This window comes from Canis lupus, chromosome 33 (genome assembly GCF_003254725.2).
Source record: "Canis lupus dingo isolate Sandy chromosome 33, ASM325472v2, whole genome shotgun sequence".
Lineage (NCBI taxonomy): Eukaryota > Metazoa > Chordata > Mammalia > Carnivora > Canidae > Canis > Canis lupus.
This window is the reverse complement of record NC_064275.1, coordinates 9,343,827-9,366,079: the sequence shown is the minus strand read 5'-3', so window position 1 is coordinate 9,366,079 and position 22,253 is coordinate 9,343,827. Positions and strand designations below refer to the sequence as shown.

General features: G+C 35.1%; 1 long non-coding RNA gene across 1 annotated transcript; it reads right to left on the bottom strand.

Moving 5' to 3' along the window:
- Positions 1–6,783: 6,783 nt before the first annotated feature.
- LOC125754258 (uncharacterized) lies at positions 6,784–22,240 on the bottom strand. The gene is made up of 3 exons (XR_007407987.1): positions 21,259–22,240; positions 14,226–14,341; positions 6,784–7,304 (listed from the first exon to the last, which is right to left on the bottom strand). It is a non-coding gene; the product is annotated as an uncharacterized LOC125754258 (long non-coding RNA).
- Positions 22,241–22,253: the final 13 nt, after the last annotated feature.

Below are 22,253 nucleotides of genomic sequence, written 5' to 3'. Positions count from 1 at the left end.
CACAAGAAGGCAATAATTATAATTCACACACAAAAAAAATCATCAGCTCTGATATAGTGATGTTTCTGCAGTGTCCACACAGGATTCCCACTGAGGCAGCAGCTGCAGTGTTCTTTGAATGAATGCACATCATCTGGTTCAATCAGATTTATCTATTCCTGTGCTGGATTATTTTTATTATTATTTTTATTCTTACAGAACATTGTTTTTAAGAAATTGGTGAGGGCAGTTGTGTTAAATTGGTAGAAGATAAAAATAAACTACTTCTTATAAGTAGGATATTTTCCTTATCTAGAATGGAGCTTTCTTTAGATGATATGCCTCTACCCAAAAAACAATTAGTGGCACCCAGGTGGAGGATGTCTTGGTTCAACTTAAGCTTTCCCAATTTCCTCACACTAAACTACAAACTACAAAACTAACATGGTGAAGCTATCACTTGACCTCTAAGGAATGTTTGGTGTAATGAAAGAATATGGCTTCTGTATCTGAGAGCTAGGAGTTAGAATTCTGATTCCACTACATTTGCTAGCTCCTCAACTTCAGTAAAGTTATTTAATTGCTCTGAAGCCCATTTGTCTCATCTGTAAAATGGAGGAAAATTATGCTATTCCCTGGATAAATGAGAGAGTATAATTGATTCAAAATAATGAATACAGTGCCCTTGGCACAAAATCAACAGAAAGTTAGTTCTTTCCACCATTTTAGTTTGCTCTTTTTATCCCTGTTTCCACAGCCTTTAGCATAGAGTAGGCAATGTAAATTGTGAAAGTATTGCTAGATTCTAGTTGTTTCCATGGTTACTGTTAAGACTACCTGCTGTACGTACACATACATTCTCACTTGTAAGGTGTTTAAAAATGACATTGTTGACATTATTAATATAATTCTATAATGCATATTTTGAGAAAGATTTTTGACTCTGGAAAAGACAGGAAATTGTTGAGGAATAAATCTGACCAAAATCTTTCATGCACAGTTGAAGATCACTACAAATTATATTCACTTAAAAAGATATATTTGAGGTAGAGAGGCAATGTTTCTTGAAAAACATGTTAATTGCAGGTGTTTTCTAGTTTGAGTGTCAGAGGGGAAAAAGAAAGTGAGCAAAAGAGAAGGAAATAAATTAAATACCTCTATGATTTCGTGGAGAGACGAGAAAAACAAACTTAAACACCACCTGTAGTCTTTGTGTGTCAGGATAATTTTATTTATATTATATTCCCCTGATCCTCCCTGATGCTGGGGTCATCAAATACACAATTAAAATGAGATAAAAATGACAAACAATAATAGTTAAAACACCATAAAAAAAAATCCATGTGGGAGATAACAAGCACAGGAATAAGGAAGCCTGGAGGGGAAAAAATATTCTTTTCATTCAGATCTAATAATCTACCAATCTGTATTCCCTGGCATGAGTGTCTGATGACGGGGGATCCGTTTGGGTTGAGGAGAGCCTGGCACTGCAGTTGTGTTAGTCTGTCAGAGTTAGGAAACCTAGATCATCACAGGCTGGTATGTGAAGATTCATATAGAGCTTAAGGTATTCAGATAGCTCTGATTTATCATTATAACTCAGTACAGCTCAGCAAAGTTATTGGCTGTTGTCATGATTGGGCTGTTGTATTTCAAGAGCTTCAGATAGCAATGTGAAGGCAAAAAAGGGTCTCCAGCAACTTCAGATACTAACACGGGGGGCAGCAAACGGCTTTGATGTCCTTAGACAAGATCCATTGCTCAAAGATGTTACCTCCGGTGATCACCCAGAAACTGAACTAGAATATGAATGTGATGAGCTATAAAATCTTCAGGAATCTTCTGGGTCACAGGCTAAAGAGCAGACCCTGAAGGAAAGGAATTGAAATCGAATAAACGGGGTTACCTAAAGTGTAAGCCAACAGAAATAGAGGTTTTGGACCTGTGAGAACCTTTGAGGTCTATGAGGTCAGAATTTTGAGGGTACATCATTTTGGTAGGAAAAAAAAAAGTTTCATTTTTTTTTATTAATCTCTAAGTAAATTTCTTTTCATTTCCTTTTTTATTATTAATATAGGCAACAAATCATAATAGTTAGCAGTACCTGTGAGTGTTACCAGTGGACACCAGAGATATGCCCCTATTCCATTGCAGTTTCTTGCACGTGCCTAAATATAGTGCGTTCGTTATTACTTTAAAAATTATGGTAATTGTTTTACCTACACTGTAATGTGTTAATAAAGAAACATATATCCTAATAATGCAGTTTTCAGTTTATAATATGTTGATAATTGCATTTCAACCTATTCTGTTTCCTTTGTTGTCACAGAAAATGCATTGCAGGCGATTAAATATTTTGAGAAGGATCCACAGCTTTCAATTGACTGCCAAAAAATGATTGGCGCACAAACGGTTAAAAACTCCTGCTCATTGGTAACAGAAATGTATTCTTCAGAGGCTAACAAAGTCAAGGGCAGACAAAACTTCAGCACAAATAAAATATTGGCACCTTTCAGAGACTAACAAAGAGAAAATTCTGTACTGACAAACAATCCCTTTTTTACAACTCAAGGAAAGTAAGGTTAGAAGACATGGTGCCAAATAGCATCTCTTCACACACAAATACTTCTGTAGCATGATGGCAAAATATGCTGGAACAGTGCCTGTTTTGCAGGCTTCTCAAATTAGATGTAGATCAATCTGGTGGGGTGGAAAGATCACCTGGCATAATTGTGTTCTAACTTCTATTACAAAGTTGCTATTTGACTTTGCTAGCATCTAAACCTTCAGAACTTATTTCTTCAGTTATGTAATGAGGAAATTAGATGCTTTCAGTTTTTCAGATCTAAAATTCTACTCCAGAGGTCAATATTCCCTTGATTAGAATGAATTTTTTTGACTCCCGATGTTACTAGAGGGGCTTTGCAGTGAGATTTTATTGTATTGATTCTTCTATGATTCCAAATGTTAAGACTAGCCATCTTTTCACCGTTAGAATTAATCGATATTAACCTTAGTCACAAGTTTCAGCACCAGGTAGATTGTCCAAAGATTGTCCAGCTATTTGTTAGCTGCTCATGCAGGTTTCTTCCCAAGATCAGCATGTGGTTTATCTCTGAAGAATCCTGGTCTCTTTATCCAGGACAAACTGGCAGGACAGCTACTTCCATCTCTAGAAAATTTCACATGTTGCTTGAAAAAAAAAAAAAAAAGAATATTGTGTTTCTAAATCTTTCTAAATGTATTAGTAAAATGCTTTCTCTCCTGAAGGGATTTTTCAGACAGTAACTTAAAAATGTACCTATTTAACCTCAACCATTTTCTCAACCATCTTCCTGGTTGGGCAATGGTATACATATTTTAATCTTAAGAAACTTGAAAAATTAAGAGTAATATTTGGAACAGTGATCTTTTGATTTTTCAAGAAGATATTTATACTCTCAAAGCCTTTTGCATATGTATGTGAAGTTTCCCTATGAAATGTCCTATAAACCTATTTTTTTTATTACCCTGCGTAGCATTTTATTTAAAAAGCTTGAGGTTCTAGGTGATATTAACATAAAACATAGTCTACCTATAAAATCCAAGGGTGTTTTCCCTTAAAATGTTGAGAATAAAAAGACATAAGATTAACAGGATTTTAGTTTTTTTAAAGGTTTCTTGAGCTAAACCTCTTCCAATTGCTCTTATCAAATAAATTATGTGCAGATGAGGTATTGGGGTGGATTAGGATCATTTCATAACATAGCAAATGGGAGACTATACCATGAAGCCATCCCATTCCTCTGGCCTCAGTCAGTGTCTTGGATAATGCTATTAAAATTTAAAAGCCACCTATAAGCCTAGTAATGAAATAATGAACAAACAAGGACAAGTATCTCTCGCCAATGACAGGCAGTTGTTTAGAAGTATGCCTTAATTCACAAATTTCTTGCACTTAATTAGTTTAATGTACACAAAGCACTGTGAGGATAAAAAGAATAAAATGAATAACATAAATGTTAGAAATTTTTAATAGACTCAATCTTTTAGAGGTTGAGAGCTCTCCAGCTGCCCATCTTTCTAGATGAGGACGATGGAAATCACCTTCTCAGTATTTCTTCGGGGCAGCAGAAACCGACCCTTTGATGTTCTGACATAGGAATCTGTTGAGAGTTTAAGAACCACCTTCTCCTTTCTTTGTGTTTACTGATTACAAGGCAGCCTCTTTGAAAGGAGGAGAGGATATTTGTAAATAGTAAAGAAAATAAATGAATCAGAGGGGAGGGGAGAGACGGATACTTATTATCACTCTTTTTTCCCTTTGGAGGCACGTATGGGGGAGTGTCCCTCTCTCCTTCCTCTCCTCTAGGACTGCTGGAGCAGCAAACCAGCAAGTGGAGGGGGGAAGACAAGGATAATTCCCTTTGATGTGGTCTCACAGTGGCAGCCTTTGTATCTGAGACAGCTAATTAAACAGCAAATGAGTTAATTTGGAGTTTTGAACATTGTCACCTGAATTGCTCTTCCTTTCACGTATTCTTTCAAAAGCAAACTGATCACTCTAATACAGAATTCTAGCCACGTTTTTGTTAAACTATGCCAGTGAATAGATTCCTATTAGGATTAGGAGTTGATTTTCAATATGATCAAAATTCAGAGAATCTATCTTAGAATCCTCAAGACATCACTGATTCTAAAAGTAAAATTAATATCTGTGTTTCAAAATTGCCTGTGTTTTAACTCTACTGGAGGAGATTCATATAGAATATTAAATATTAATATCATTTCAATAAAAAAGACTTAACTGGAGAGTACCAAATATTAAAATATGTTTTTGATTTAAAATCACTCCAAATAAAATTTATATATATATATATATATATTTTTTTTTTTTTTTTAATTTATGATAGTCACACACACACAGAGAGAGGCAGAGACACAGGCAGAGAGAGAAGCAGGCTCCATGCCCCGGGAGCCCGACGTGGGATTCGATCCCGGGTCTCCAGGATCGCGCCCTGGGCCAAAGGCAGGCGCCAAACCGCTGCGCCACCCAGGGATCCCAAAATTTATATATTTTGAAGTAACGAAGTACTAGGTCTCATTGTTAAAGCCCTCATCTAAAGGAAATTTAAATACGTATGTTTCTTGATCTATTCATAAAAATGAAAAAGGGATGGAAAAATCTTTGATGATGTCTATTATATATTTGGAGGCTTTTTATGAGCTGCTGGAAATCATCTTTTCTTTTCTTTTTTTTTTAATAAGATGACATATGTTGTCAAAGGGAATGATTATTACTCAAATAAAATATGCTCCCAAGGTGATACCAGCACTGTAATTTACTTTTCAAAGTTTGGAGGAGGGGACCTACAGCATTCTATTTTCTAAAAGAACAAATTACAGGAAAAGCCTAAAAGCTTCACTTTATGTTCCAAAATTTAGAGAAATATTTGACTCCAGAGCAGCCAAATTCCTCAGAGATAAAGAGTGTTTGGGAAAGAAAGTGATGCTAAAAATTTAAAGAAATTTTAGTCAAAATTATTTATTATTTAATTTTGGTCCGTCAGTAGAAAACTCAATTTCTTCAGAATAAAGCTGTGCATGTACTTAGTTAAAAACCTTTGGACATTAGATGAGATTAGAGAATCAGGTCAGAGTAAGACAAAGGTTTCATTTAAATTTGTTTGTCCTATTCCATAATGTACCTAAAGAGACAGAACCTTTGCTAATACATAAAATCCTTTTCTATTCTTCAAAAAGACATTTTCTCCCAATCCAAAACTTAGTTATTATTATGTTTTTTAATAAGGATTGTAAAGTGCCAAGAATGTTGAATGTTAAAAATGTGGGACCCGGGATGAGAATAGCAGATAATGAATTGTGATGTCACAACTGATTAGTTAAGGACTAGTTATGAAAGTTAGCTAACCACAGTTTACCTCAGTGTCAATCCTCATCTGTAAAACAAGAATAATTATATTATCTCTCTTTTAGGTTGTTAAGTTTGACAAACATACCTTTCAGGTACTTAATTCAAAGCCTGGTCCACTGTGAACAGCTAACTAGCGTTAATCACTTCTGTTTTAGAAAAAGTCAGTGTGTGCTAAACAGATCATGGAGCCTAGAGCCAGACTTCCCAGGGTTAAACCTCAGCTCTCACACTTACTAGCCATGGGATCTTGGTCAAGTTATTAATTTGTGTGTCTGCCTTCCCGTCTCTAAAAAGGTGTAATAACATTTATTTTTTTTATTGTTGTAAGGATTCAGAATGTCCATATATGTAATTTATTTTAAAAAGTACATGATATTTGTTAAGCCATTTATTTTTCCTAATTCAGTGAATGGATCTGAACATGGTTGAAACCTAGACACCCTTGAAACCTCATGTAATTCCCCATATCGTATAGGCAACTTTTATTTAAAGTTTTACTAGCTAACATATGGCACTTAACAAATGCCAGGTACTTTTTAAAATGAAGACACTAGATTTGATGAGAAATTAAGGAGTATGATTATGCATGTACTGAGTTCAGATCCCTTGAGATAATTAAGTGCAATATTGAGTAAGCATTTGGATATAAAGTTTGGGAGTTTAGACAAGTGGTCTGAACTAAATTTAGACACAATGGGCATGCTAGCAATAAGAAGGTGGCCTCTGGAATACAGATGAAAATTGAAGCAACAGTCAAGCTTTTTATAAGCTTAGAAAGCTTAGAAAGGGAGAAAAAAATGAGACTTTTAATTAAAACTCCAAATATAGATTCTTTAAAAAAATTCTTTTGAATCCTCTAAGCAGACACCCAGGCCAGGAAGCATTGTGTTTCTATAGATTTTAATGCCATTAATAAGCATTAGTTTATGAAAAGTGGGATCAGTTATGAATCTAGATGCAGTTATTTGGGAACAGAGCTTCTTCCTTTCTCCTTCACTAGCCTGGCACTGAGCAAATGGTTATGAGCCCATTGGTTATGAGTCACTGTTGATTGTTCCTGCATCATTGGGCATGAGCTGTAATAAACAGGGAACTTAGAAAGGTAAGGGTTGGTGGAGCTCAAGTAGCAAGATGAAGACTTACAAAACAAAACTAGAAAACACAAGTTGAGAATCAGGGATGGGGATTTCCACAGATCAGGAATACTTGTTTTAGGGTTCATGATTCCCTTTGTGAATCTTCTGCATTCCATTCACACTCTGGATTTGACATTTGTTCAGGGTTTGGCCTGCACTCTTCCCTTTCTGCTTCTATTAGTTGAATGTTTCAAAACAGTTTTCTGCTTATCGAAATTCCTTGTTGTATCTTCCTGTTTCTTATACAGTGCAAATCCCTTTGAGGATTTATTTTTCTATAATGAATATTAAAAACAAATAGAAATTAGGAAAGAAAACTATTCCCCCTAACTCTACTTCTCCCTCCAGATACCTTTGACCGTATAGATCATAGACTCACAGAAAAGACACCTGGGGGAAATTTGGAGATAGATAGGAAGGAAGGAAGGAAGGAAGGAAGGAAGGAAGGAAGGAAGGAAGGGAGGGAGGGAGGGAGGAAGGAAGGAAGGAAGGGAGGGAGGGAGGGAGGGAAAGAAAGAAAAAAAAGAAAGAAAGAAAGAAAAGAAAAGAAAAGAAAAGAAAGAAAAGAAAAGAAAAGAAAGAAAGAAAGAAAGAGAAAGAAAGAAAAGAAAGAAAGAAAGAAAGAAAGAAAGAAGAAAGAAAGAAAGAAAGAAAGAAAGAAAGAAAGAAGAAAGAAAAAGAAAGAAAGAAAGGAGGGAGGGAAGGAAGGAAGGAACGAAGGAAGGAACGAAGGAAGGAAGGGAGGAAGGAAGATTGATTTTGGACAATTCAGTTACATTATTCAATCTGAAGCTACATTATCTGCATAAAATGAATTGGGGGAAGTGAATGGCAACAGATCCAGAGAAGTAACTGGTAGTAAAAGACCAAGGACACAGAAGAGAACGGGAGTTTATTTTCCCCTTTTTCTGTCCCTTTACTACTTACCACTGTAGCAGTCCACAAGATGCCTCAAAATTAGTATATACTCACATATCTCCCTGAACACACATACCCACAAGCATATCATAAAAGCTTGGCATTTGCCATTGTAAGTGTTCAGAATTGTTAGCATTAACTCTAATCTTAATAATTTGCTTTATGTCAGGGAAATTAACTTAACGGTAAAGTTATCTTACTTAGTTCAGGGGAAAAAATAAGATTTCCTAAATCTCATTTATTTTTTGAATTAACACATAATCTTAATTCCTCATTTTTGCCCCACATCCCCTTGTATGATGCCAATTAAACTTGCAGTAACAGCAGCCAATTCCAATTTACTGGCTGCTGTGGCTGAGCTAAAAACTGGTTTCACCAGTCCGATTGCTTAGTGAAAGTTAGATGAACAATGGCATCACATCATACATTTTTCTGGTCAATTAGTCGTGGCTGGGCCCATTTTGAGTGTTAGGCTTCAATCTCTCCAGAGCTAGAAACTGGAATTGGGAATACTAGCCTCTTAATGCTCTTTCTTGACTGCCTATCAGAGAGAAGATACTGAATTCTCAATGGCTGTGGAAGAGTTGTAATTAAGGCAAAAGGATCTTAGAGACCCTGGTAATCTAGAGAGACTACTAAAAGTTAAAAATTTAATCTTCTTGATGTATATATTTCTTTGGAGCGAGTACATTTGCATTGAATGTAGTAACTGTTCTATCTAAATGACAATGTTGTGACTCTCACTGTAACATAAGGTAGGGAGGAGACCCACATAATCTGAAGATAGTGGGGAAAAAGATCTAGAAATGCATGGATACAGTACTGATGAGTTGTCACGTGGGTTCCAGAAGATAGTACATGTAAAGCATCACCCGATACATAGAGATTTACATGTGATGATTGTTGGCTGTGTAAACAAATTATCACATGCATGTTAATCCTAAAGCAAGGACACTAATAATTTCCAGTGCAAGGTTCCTATGTGTTTATACTTCTTTACACATTTAGTTTTTTCTTTTCTTTCCTTTTTAATGCCTTTCCGCCTCTAGGCCTCACATAATACTTTGATTTTCATCTCTCACTCATTCTTCCCTATGTATTGACCATAGCTTAACCCTTGTGGTAGAACTGGTGGTCCTCAGAGAAATCTTTCCTATTTCTTTCCACACCTCCACAACTTGAGGCACTCCACTTGTATGCTTCTATCCATCTGTTTGTTAGTTGTTGTTGTTTTTACAATTTCTCTATCCGTTTCTGAGTAGAGGTCAGAGCTGGGAACTACGACCCTCACATTCATATAATGAGGAGGGAGAGACAAGACAAGGAGGAATGAGATAGTATTGAATTTGCACATTTACTATGTGATAGACTTTCTGCATACTGTCGTTTTGTACGATAAATGTACCAAGAAGTGAAGATTAGGTATTGGATAGGCCATGCTTCTGAATAAAATTATTTAAATGGACTCTAATAACTCCATGTCTCCTCAAGAGAAATTATTTTTCTTACCTTTCTCCTTTCTTCCTTTCCTTTGTCTTACTTCTCTTTAATGCAGCTACTATTATTCACTTTTATAGATTCCTTTGTGCAATTACCAGGCTATATCATAAACCATATCCTATTTTCCTCCTTTTAGACTCACCATTAAACTCTTCAGTCCTAAAAAGTCTACTTGTCCATTTCCAACTTGCAACTGGTAATTATTTCTACAGTGCTCACCTTGTATATTAAAGCCATGATTTTTACGTGAAATCTTTCAATATTTGCCCAATCTGTGTCTCAGATAGTATAGTCATATAAGTCTATAAAATGAGTATTTCTAACTCTTGAACTGGTTTGTTTTCCTGAAATAGTCCCAAATATTTTGTTTCCAACTGCAAGACAACCTCAGTGTAGCCAGTTGCGTATCTTCTGGGCTCCCACATTGCCATTATCTGTGTTTAAGTCTATCTCATTTAAAAAGTTGTAAACTCCTTGAGATAAGGCACTATGTTTTATTGGTATTTTTCTCCGCGGTGTTTTGTGCTGTGTTGAACTCTTATTTAACACTGAATGAGAAACACTGAATTAAACAGTGAATGGGAAATTTCCAGTGGTGAGAGGAGAGATGGGAACAGGATATAACATTCTTCTACATACAAATAAATGTTCGTTGAATGCTTAGGCAGAGCTGGAACAAACAACTGTAATGAATCTTAAACTTTCTAATTGTTCCAATGTGTCTAGACCAATGCCTAAACTTTAAAAAAGAAAAGTAACCACATTCAGACTCCACAGACCCTGTACAGAAAAACTGTTATTTGTCTATTCTAACAGGATGACCTAAATAAAACTCTTCTGACTCCATCAACACTGCAAATGAGACTTTCCTGCATTTATGATAAGGAAGCCCTTTTATTTTATCATTATTTGTTTTACTACTCATCAGGCTCTTTGCGCCTATACACAAGGATGACAATAGCAAAGGAAGAAATCACCGGGAAAAATACAGACTATACCTAACACTGCCATCTTACCACACATGAAGGGTAATCACAATAAATTATTATTGCCCTTAAAATCAAGCCTTTGTTCCAATGTTCCAGAGAAAAGAGCAGATTTATCAAATAGTTTCTACTTTGCAATGAAAGACAATCACTAGAAATTTGGTTAGACCACTTCAACTTACTTAATAGTCAAAAATGTTAAAGTCCTTTGGAGATTTTCTAGTTAATAGAATTAACCTGCGGTGTAATTAGACATGTCTGAATTAAAGTCCTTTTGCAATGATAATACCTGCAGTAGAAGTGGTCTCCAGGGATCAAGAGATTAGTATGCACATTAGTGGTAGATCTGCCATCAGAATCACATTTATCCTTTTGGTCCTTCATCCCTGAAGGATTCTATAGCTGGGTGGATTTACAGGTTTGCTCTTTCTTGTCAACTGTTTTGCCTATTTTTATTCCAAGGAATATCGCCTTCCATCATGATTTCTTCATCTGAACTCTAATGAAAAAATGGGCTACCTTCTCTTTTTCCTACTCCTATTAGGAAACACGGGGACAGTACAAAAAACACAATATGATCTCTCTGACTAGCTTGAGAATTAGAGAGGACATTTTTAAGAAATCACTCAAATCACTGTAGCCAAATTCATGCTGGAGCTTCTGAAGATGACCTAAATACCTATGCCTGCACTTCATCTCTTTTAGGCAGTCTTCCCAAGTTAATTATAGAGTGCAAATGACTTCAGGATATCCAGTAATGTTCCAACATCACCATGTTTATGCAGAACTAATAGCTAAGGTGTACATATTTACCTGTTTCCAATATTAACACAAATGCAAATATATGTACATGCATTTTCAGGTCTTTTTTAGTAAGTTTTATATTAACTTTAAGGTTTCCCCCAAAAAAGTCCTTTATGTCCTCACTTCTTCAAAATTCCTTTCTGTACCATATCGCACTTTGCAGGATGAGCACTGTATCAGTGTATGATACTGAATCTCCTTTATTTGCCATTGTAGGCAGCGTAAGCCATACATCTTTGTCTTTGGAAGACTTTCAAACCCATGTGCCTGCACCTGTTTGGCCTCAGAGAGCCCTACATGGCTTACATTCATGGTTTTATTCAGTACAATAACACAGACTATGAGTTGGAGTTTAAAATTTGAGGTTTAACAAACAATAATAAAATTTAAAAAATGAAATTTGAGGTTTACATTGTGTTACGAAATAGTTGTGTTAATATCTGCTACTCTCTGAACTTCTTTGTGTCTCCGTGGGACATAGGCATTGTAAACAGACAAACATGTATCACACATCACCTAAAGCTCCCTGGAATGGAAAATGATTGTGTTATCTACTCTCCCTTTTAAGAATCTTTGTGGCCAAATTAGGTGTGGTATCACCCTCTTCTAGACTTCTGGGTTTCTTTGTTTATACAACTTCTCTGTTCTATTTTGTGTCACATTTACGTCCTGTTTAGATTTATGTTATACTCTATAGCAAATTTGTAATTCCACACACTGTGTGATACATATTTTGTATCTTCATAATGATTAATTTATTATTTGAGCTTTAACATTTCTGTTGTGAGGATCAAGTAAAATAAATCATATGAAAATGTTGTAAACCGCAATGGGCTGTACAACTGCAAGGTAGCCCAACGTGTGTTGAATACACGTTGACTATATAAAGGGAATTTGCTTTTCCTCATTCAAAAGTAGCTACATAAAAATAAAGATAATTAATATGTATTCAAATTTAGAATGTACTAGAGGTTGTATGTTATCTGATTTAATCCTCCCAAGCCGATCAAGTATCTCCATTTCCTAATGAAGTAAACGAATTTCAAGAAATTAGGTAAATGCTCAAGTGTACAGTACAGGTATCTGTACTTTATTCACTCACAGACCTTCTGAAGTTAATATTCATATTTTCTCTTCTGTCATGCCTCACCTATTAGAATTACTATGTAAGTAAATTGATACAGGGCAGGCAAAATTTTTACCTTTTAATATCAAGCACTATATAAAATAAGTTACTTTCTCTGAAACCAAAGGAGATCTAAACAACATTATGTTCTCCTATTTAACCAGGGTATGTGAGTTTACATAGAGGACTGTAAAATTATTCAATCAACTTCAAGTCGAATAGTCCCTTAAGACATAGTTTCTATTCTAGTGATTTACATGGTATTATTGTAAAGTTTCCTGGACCTCATCTATAGAATATGTCTCCAGCTTATGGACAACTGATTAAAATTTCATAATGATGGAATTGTGTCTGTTACCATATCTAACATAAATCTTGGCACATGGATGGTACTCAGTAATAAAATACTCATTAAATGAGCAAATGAGGGAACTATGGGAGGAAATGAAGATAGCAGTGTGTTGTAGGAAGTGGATTATGACAGTATTTGGGTGACCTGGCTAGCACTTCTGGATTATTTACCAACAACCTGAATGACTTCCAAAAGTCATCTAATTTTTGAGCCTCTGTTTTTTTTGTTTGTTTTCATTTTTAAAATCTTATTGTATCTTTAATATCCCTACCAGCACAAACATTTTCGAATTTTCTGGATTGCTCAAGAAGGTATGAATGAATATCCTTTAACCTTTCAATCACAAAACTTAACCTGATACTAATATATGATGAACTTCACAATCTCTGATGAATAGCATAGCCCATTGGCTATCCCCAGTTTCCAAGTTCTAATAGTCTGATACATCCTCCTTGACTTCCCTTTTTTTTTTTTTTTTTTTTTTGGCGGGGGGGTGAGACCAATTGCATGCTTTTTTTACTCTGAGTTTTTTCCCACCGTCTTACCTGTCTTTCATCTCCGATAGACTAATAAAGCCCAATTTAATGGTATAAACATAACAAAAATAAAGCCTAAGGGAAACGTAGATGGATGATGAGCATGTTAGAATACTTTAGGTTTTCCCTCCTGAATCACAGTATTTTAAAAGAACACAAAAACAATGTAAAGAACCATAAATGACCTGAGATGTTATCCTTCATATGAGCTAACAGGTAGTCCACAACAGTTTCACAGATGCTGGCACTGGACGCAAGATTCCTGGGTTGGAGACCAGAGATTTTACTGCCCAGAGCACAGCAGGCAGCATGAGTTACTTGGTTGTATCAGTTCCCCTTTCTCTGCAGGTCCCAAGAAGTGATGGCAAGTGTCTCGGGTGTATGCAGCATACACAATGAGTCTATGCCGCAACTGAGGAAAATGCAGCCTAAAAAAACCCAATGCTATAAAGGTGACTTAAAACATACCTGTCCAATCTTTGCCTCAGAAGGAGGTACTATCTTTATTTTCCTGGTCAGGAAACAAATCTCCCTTCTGCCCTAAAGGGAGAGGCTCTCTGTATTACCCAGGAGTGTTGCTATACAGAAGGATAGTCTAGGACAAAAATAATCTCAAGGCCATGAGGAATTATTCCCTGATAATACATTTCTCATTTAAACTACATGTCTATCTTGGGTTCCTCAATGTTTTCTGTTTAGGGTAGTCACTCAGAGGCTCAGACTGACTGATGTTTCATCTAGATATTTGCCTTTTAGAGTATCATTTAGAAGGAAGAGACCAGCAAATTTTGACACTCTAAATTTCTACTCAGAAGGGACACATGGCACTTCAATGCACATTATTATTATTATTTTGGTAAAAGCAAGTGACTTATTCACAAATATTTTTCAGTCATTTACCTGAAAAGTGGACAGTCAGGAATAATAGCCCTAAAAACATAAAGAGTTGTATTCCAAACAATGAATGACCATACCTAAATTATGCTAAAAAATTATTTTTGCTTGAAGAAGGACTCAAAAAGCCACAGTGATCTGCCATCAGGTTCTATAAGTTGTTTGGGCAATTTTTTATATTTGTAGATTTTTAAACCTGCAAGAAAAATCAGAAACATTAGATGAAAAATTAACAGTACCTCTCTAGGTCTCATGTGTGAGCTAATCATGTGCTGGGTGCTAAAGGTTGAATGGTGGTTAAGACGTGATACCTTCCTTCAGGAAAGCTAACATTTTAGTGTGAGGAACAGAAAACAACAAGCAAACAAACAAAATAAGTATAGGTTTTGATAAGTGCTAAGAAGAAAACAGAGTATCATGGATTGAGAAGGCTGGGGTCATCAGATAATCCCCATATAAATATTGGTGGGTAGAGGTTCCTTAAAGTGTTCTAGATGGAAAACATCAAATATTAAGTTTCTTAATTGTAATAGAGCTAGACGTGTTTTAACACTTTTTTAAAAATATTTTTTTATTTATCTCTTAGAGAGAGAGCAGAGCAGGGGGGATGGAAGAGGGAGAAAGAGACTCCCCCAGGAGCAGAGGAGCAGAGGAGGAGAGAGCAGGGATCCCAACTCAGGGCTTAATCCCAGGACCCTGAGATCATGACCAGAGCCAAAGGCAGACACTTTAATGATTGAGCCACCCAGGCGCCCCTCTTATAAACACTTAACAATGACCTCAAAACTTCCAACAATTGGGCAACTTATCCAGAAAAACAATTAATTGATAAGATAAATATAAAAATGTTTACTCTTTGGTACAACCAGTAGGTGGTTGGACTGATGAGGCCTCACAGTAACACATGTGAATATGACTTTGGGATTTCAATTGACTTCAAGACCAAATGTTTTAAAATAGTGTGTCAAAAATGCGACTGAATAATAACATATGGTGACCAGAAGGAAAACAGAAGGATAATTCCACTATGTTCTGTAAAGTTGGACTCCATTCAGTTCTAGGAAGACATCTAGTTTTGTGAAACACTGGAATTTGTACAGAAGAGTGTTAATAGGGTAAGGATATATGTGGTTACAATCAAGACTATACCAAACCCAGAGGATATTTAGAAATGCATGAGGGCTATTTTGTAGTTGTCTCAATGAGTTATAAATGCCACTTAGAATTTAAGAAAAGGGCCAGGAATGCTAAGCAACTCGCATTACATGAGGGGAATTCCACACAATGAATTGTCCCTCCTCAAGTTCTAATGTGTCCCCTTTGACAAATAGTAGTTTGCATGTGTTGTGCACATAATATTTAATTATATTTATATATTTTAGTCTATGCAGAAAGACCTGAGAACATTTAATTTGGGGAAGAGAATAACTGTTGTCTTATACAGAAGCCAGTCAAGCAGCAAAGAGCAAAGTCTTCTGTGTAGCAGCAAACTGAAATGAGGTTAATAGAAAGAAGTTACTGGAAAGAAAGAGAAAAGCAGGTTTTATCTCATTCTAAGGAATAAATGTTTAAGGCTGATAGAAACAAAATCTGGGAAAATAGTCATTCTAATTCACTGACTTCTCTTTGATACAACCATTTTATCAATTTTCAACTTATCTTTCACTTGCTTAGCACAAACTGGAAGAATTTGACTTTGTCCAGAAAAGAGCCAAACTTTCCTATTTTCTTTTTAGTATCTCTGCCTCGTATAAAATGCAGGTCAGCTATATTTAAAGCAGATAATTCCTCAGCTTTTACACTCAAAAGCTAGCTGCCAATAGCTCTTCTTAACTTATAGAGAAAACCAGAAGAATCTAATTCTAGGATTCTGATTTTTATATGCAATATTTTTCTAAAATAACTTTACTTCCCATATGCAGACTTCATTTCCATGGTGGAAGTTGAGCTAGATGTTGCTATGGTTTATTTGACACTTGGAGCATTTGCAAAACTGTGCTTCTTGCAGTTCAGAGAGGAGATTCTTGATAAATATATTTGACTAATTACTATTTACTAATTATTTGTATCAAAATGCAGATGTGATTTTTATGTTACTTTTGTCCAGTTTGATGAGTAACAACCATACAATCCCATTTATCAGTGTACTGGAACATTAGATAAAATTTACATTATATCAGCTTAGCTTAAATAGAAGCTTTCATTTTAGTAAAGCACCTGATGATGGACAAGAATGTATGAAAGGAAGAAACAATCTAGAAAAAAAATGTTTAGGATTTCTGTTCAACCTGAATGAAGTATCGAGGCCAATTAAGCAAAAGCAGTCTAGAGAGTTGTGGGATTTATCCTAGCCAGGGGATAACTTAATATATTCTGGCCATCAGACCCAGCAGAATATTCTAACCCTCTGGGATAACAGAATCATTTAGAGAGTACTGTTTTAGTATGACTTTGTAAGGATTTTCTACAAAACTGTCCATATAGAAATTTTTACCTTTTTTTTTTTTTTTTTTTTTTTTTAAAGTCTTAGATGCCTGTTTGGTTTGGTAGGGAAGTAGTGTGAGTTTGGAAGACAATGAGAATGGGGGCATGAGCTCATTGAGGAAGCAGGAACAAAAAACTTGCCTCCCAACTATTTTGAAATTTTTCAAAAATGTAATCTCCTGAAAAAGATCATCATACAATCTCAAAATTAATTTCCAGAGAAAGATTTCAAAACCGTTTTTGAGCAATACTGTTATGGTTTGATAAAACATGTAAACTCTGAAGGTTTGTAATTTAAAGGAGAAATATCATTTGAATGTATGTTTCATAATAGCTTTGCCAAACTCTTTTGCATTACTTTACATTCATTATTCATATTCCCACACGCTATTTTGAGAAAACTATCAGGAGGTTTGCTATTTGGAGCTGAAATTCATCAGGAGGAGTCCCAATATATAGTTCTTGTTTTTTCAAAGCTAAAAAATAGAATTATCTAAAAAGTAATTCTGTATCATCCTGGCCTCTGTTTTTCCTTCCAAATCAAACCTTGTTTAGGTAGTCTACCCTGCAGAGACAAAGTCACTCATCTAATCCTTCTACTTCTTCCTTTTTGGGGGGGAAAAAAAGTGAACAGAAGTGGTTCCCTGCTTTTCCAAACAGGGAAACTGAGGAAGTCATCTAACGTGGGGAGGCCCACCACAGGCCACTATCACCTATAATGGGATAAGTAAATCTAATGCCCTATGTTGTCAACTTACCCTTAATTAGTAACAGAATATTTTGAATTCCAGATAGCCTACTTTGGTCTAATGTATCATTTGATCAAAACTTGGGGAAAGAAAAGGATATTATTTATTGAGTACCCTCAAAGAGCAAAACCCAATTTCTTTGTTCTTCAGAATACAATCCCTCATCCTTTCATATGCTTCCAGGTCTTTGGGATGAATGTGTTCCTATTTTGTCTGAATTTAGTAATTAATCTTTAGAAAGTCAATTGTTCTCTTATAATGCTATAATGCAGAGTTTTCTTGCTTTATTATTATTCTTTCCTCTATAGGATAATATGAAATACACTTCTTAAATTCCAAGACCTTCTAGAGTATGATTGTGAAGTTGAGAAGCCTGGTGATATTTAATTCTAAATTATTTCTGTTGTTTTATCTTAATACTTGGTTCAGTAATCTCTAGCTCTTAATCTTTAAGAGTAGACAAATTTCCTCAAATGTTATACAGCCCAACTATACACAGCTTAGAAAAATGTCCACTATTACCCCGCTTCACCCTCTGTAACATTACTTCAATTTTCTAAGTAACTTCTGTGTCCATAAAAGTCTTGCCAATAACCTTTCCACTTGACTAGAAAAGGAAAAATATATTACTAAGCGTCCACCAGAATGTTAGGGTTATTCTTAGAAATAAAATAAGAACAACAACAAAATCAAAGTTACACCAAAAGCACATGTCAAACTGACAAGAACTAATGTCATATCATTAGAAACCTACAAAATTGTTTTGGTAGAAATATTAAAAAATAAATAGTAAGTACATACTCGCCCAAACTTGCATTCACTCTCTCTATTACTCTAAGCAAGCTTTTCTGAAAACTTTTCAGGGAATTAGAAGTTGAAGCATGTTTACTTCAAATTTCTGTAAATAGTTACCTTTCTAATTGGCTAAAATTCAAAGGACAAAGTAACTATGTTGGCATCATGAAAATCCTTGTTTATAGTAGACCTTCACTTATGCAATCCCATTTTTATTCACTGCCTTGTACTGCATTTCCCTAGCCTCAATGTTAAGGACAATATAGGACTGATAGTACATATTACCAAAGGATTATAAAATTATTCATAAAGAAGTATGCTACATGTCTATTATTCACGTGTAATAGTTCCAACACCAAATCTGTTAACAAATCAAAATGATAGCATCATAACTGAGGCAAGAGAGAGTTTACCAACAACAAAACAATATTTTTATCTAGATTATTTTATGAAGATCCTCCTGCTGACCCATCATAGATAACTCTAAGAAGAAATCTTCATGATCTGTAGGGTGGGTACCTAAAAGAGTACTATAATAAATAGAGTTTGAATAACCTAAAAGTGCAAAGTGTGTATGTGTGTGTGTGGGGGGGGATATTTCTCACCCCCTTCCCCCTGGATCAACCACCAGGAAGGAATTTCAAATTTGAAAATATCTCTAACTTGTTAAAAAATTTTAACAGTATTGAGTAAGTATATGCATATTCTCATTCCTAGAAATATGTTGTTGTTGTTGTTGTTTTTCATGAAAACTAGGAGTCATTCAGATGACTCAGTTTTCATTCCTAAGGATATATATTGAAAAACTCTAGGAAAAATACCAATTATAACATGACAAAAAGACAAGGACAGTGAATAGATTATTTCAAGTAAATGGGGGAATGAATTAGAATCTCAGATTCTTTCATCTCTAATATCTTAATGAAATGAACACAGAAAATTTTATTTATTTTTTTAATTCTTTTTAAAGATTTTATTTATCTATTCATGAGAGACACAGAGAGAGAGGCAGAGACATAGAGGGAGAGGAAGGCTCCTCGCAAGAAGCCGGATGTGGGACTTGATCCCGGGACCGGGATCATGCCCTGAGCCAAAGGCAGATGCTCAACCACTGAGCCACCCAGACATCGCTTAAAGAAAATTTTAAATGACAGACTAGGCATTTCTTCCTTGGAACTAAATGTAATCACAAGAACAGGCTTTACATTCCTGCCTGAAACAACTAAAAAGGACAAAATATAAGAAACAAAGGCTTTAAATATATTGATAATCAGGTGCTGAAAGGTAATAATCTCTGAGGAGAGAGAAACAAACAAGATAATATCAATATTTTCCAAGCTTATTGCCTGGAGAGAATTTCTAGAGCTCAGCTTGAGGAGGAAGAAGTCAGGTGAGCCCCATTATCTTCCCGTGTTCAGGAGTCAGATTTAGAATCCAGGGATGCCAGGCAGCTCGAGTCCACAGAGCAGCAAACCAGATAGGAAAGAACTGCACAGAGAGAAGGATCTGGAGATCTGTTGAGGGTCTTCAGCTGGGCACTGAGCAGTTCTTACATGTAGCAAAACTACCCACATTCTAGAAAAAGAACACAAAGGATCAGAAAGAACAGTAGCCTGAGCCCATAGAAAGTCAGGAATACTTCCTGTCGCCACCAACCAGAGTGCAAAACCTCATAATTCACTGAGCACTTGGTAGTATATTCAGAAGTTTTTTTCCCTGGTAGTTGGTAAAATTAGTCTTATACTAAATGATACCCTGGTATTTACAAGGAAAACATAAATGCAAGAGCAAAAAGGACCAAATGATTTTCAGATAACTCAGAGTCCAGAAAAAAAGTTCAGAAATATTTTTAGAAATATAAAAATAAGGAGTACCCATGAAGTAATACTGACTATGTTGGACATGCAAGAAAAACTTGCGAGGCATACAAAGAAGCTGGAAAATACAACCCATGGCTAGGGGAAAAATCAGAAATGACACAGATGATAGAAATATTAGATAAAGGTTAAGGGCATTAAAATATAGACTGAATTCACATGTTCATGAAGCTGGAGGAAAGATTATTTTTGAAGATATGGAAATATTTAAAAAATAGAAATTCCACAGATAAAAATATATTGTCAAAGATGAAAATTACACAGAGAGGGAAAAAGAACAGACTGTGTATTGCAAAAGAAAAGATAAATAAATTTGAAGGCAAAGCTATGATAATGATCCAAATGTAACACCAAGAGGTAACAAGAATTAAAATAAAAGGAGAAAAGAGCACCCTTTGACTAGTGTATGTATAGTTTTAGTCCCTAAAGGAAAATTAACAAAATATGAGTGATGGCTTATCAGAGAAAAATGAAAGCAAAGAAAATAATGGAACAACATCTGTAAATACTGAGGTGATAAAAGCAAAACAAAATTATCTACCTAAAACTCTTTACCCTCAAAAATATGCTTAGAGAGTACGGCAAAATAAAGATGTTTTCAGTCTATAAATAAGGCCTAAAGAATTAATGACATTATAAGAAATGCTAAAGAATTGGAATAGTAACCAGAAGAAAATTTGCTATTTTCTAGGAACTAAGGAACTAAGGAACTAAGGAAAATTTGCTATTTTCTAGGAACTAAGGAACTAAGGAACTAAGACCGCCAATACTGATCATCCCACGGTTAAATACGAAAGACTTTTCAAATAAATATTTCAATCTCTTAAAAATCCTGATTAAATAAGAATAATGGCAATATATTGCAGAAGCTAAAATACAGGAAGAAGTAAAATATATGACAACAATAACTCCAATGCTGGGAAAAAAGCAAGTATACTGTTTTAAGTTCCTTGTGTTAACTTTGAAGTGATAGAAAGTTGAAAGTCAACTGGTTGAAGTTAAAAATATATACTATGAATTTTATTGCAACTAGTAAAATAAAACACCAAAAATTTTACTTAATAATCCAACCAATGAAGTGAAATAGAATTGTCAATATTATTCAATTAGATTAGAGGAGTAGACAACTGGTAAGACAAATAGAAAACAAACAGAAAATGGTTGATAGAAAACCAACCATATCATTAACCACATTGAATATAGATCACCTCTTATCTTCAAGTTTTTAAAACAAACACAATCGAGACGCCTGAGTAGCTCAGTGGTTGAGTCAAGGTGTGGTCCTGGAGTCCTGGGGTTGAGTCCCACGTGGGGCTCCTCTTGAGGAGCCTGATTCTCCCTCTTCATCTCTGTGTCTCTGATGAATAAATAAAATCTAAAAAAATAAATAAAGCAAACACAATATTTTCAAAAAGATAGTTAATATTTCATTTATAAAAGTTATAGGAATCAAAGCATCAGGTCATGAAGAAGTTTTATCTATGGTTGATATAAAAAGTATATTCCAAATTTGCATTTAATGTGTGATTAGTTTCAAATCTAAATATTATATGACAAGTGGTCTGTAAATTGTCAGTGTGGTTAAACACCAAGCTTGCCATTTTATCAGAAAAGAATCAAACCTTGCCATAAATGAATTATTAAAAGTGTATTTAAATTTAAATCCAAGTATGAAGTCCTTTGTAATCTCATTTAATGACGTAAATTTGGGGGAAAGCTGTTTGAAGACATTTGGAGACCAGTCAGGCCCTAGAGATCTTAAAGGGCTAAAATGCAGAAGGTGAAATATATAGAGAGCCCTATATCTGCTATATTTTGATCCCTCAGAGCATTTGCCATTTCAAATCAAGTGCCACAGAGAAGAAATAAAAAGCTGTTTAAGCAGTGTTTGTGGAAGATTCTCTTGACTGAGTAGAAAAAGACTAGATTTTGGTGCTACTAAAGCAGGATACAAGAAGATAGGTTTCCAAACTGTGTTGTTGTGAATTGTACTAAGATATATATATATTTGATCTTCATCTCTGTTCCTGGCAGTAGCCGCTTAAACCCTTGTAATTTCCTAAGTGATAAGAGCAATGGGAAAATATTTTGTTATGGTATTTGGAATTTTGTCCTGGCTCCCTAAAATAGCTCCAGAGCAACAAAGGCAAAAGGAGTGTCCTTTGTTATTCATAACAAGCCCCCTCCAACCACGAGTGAGTTT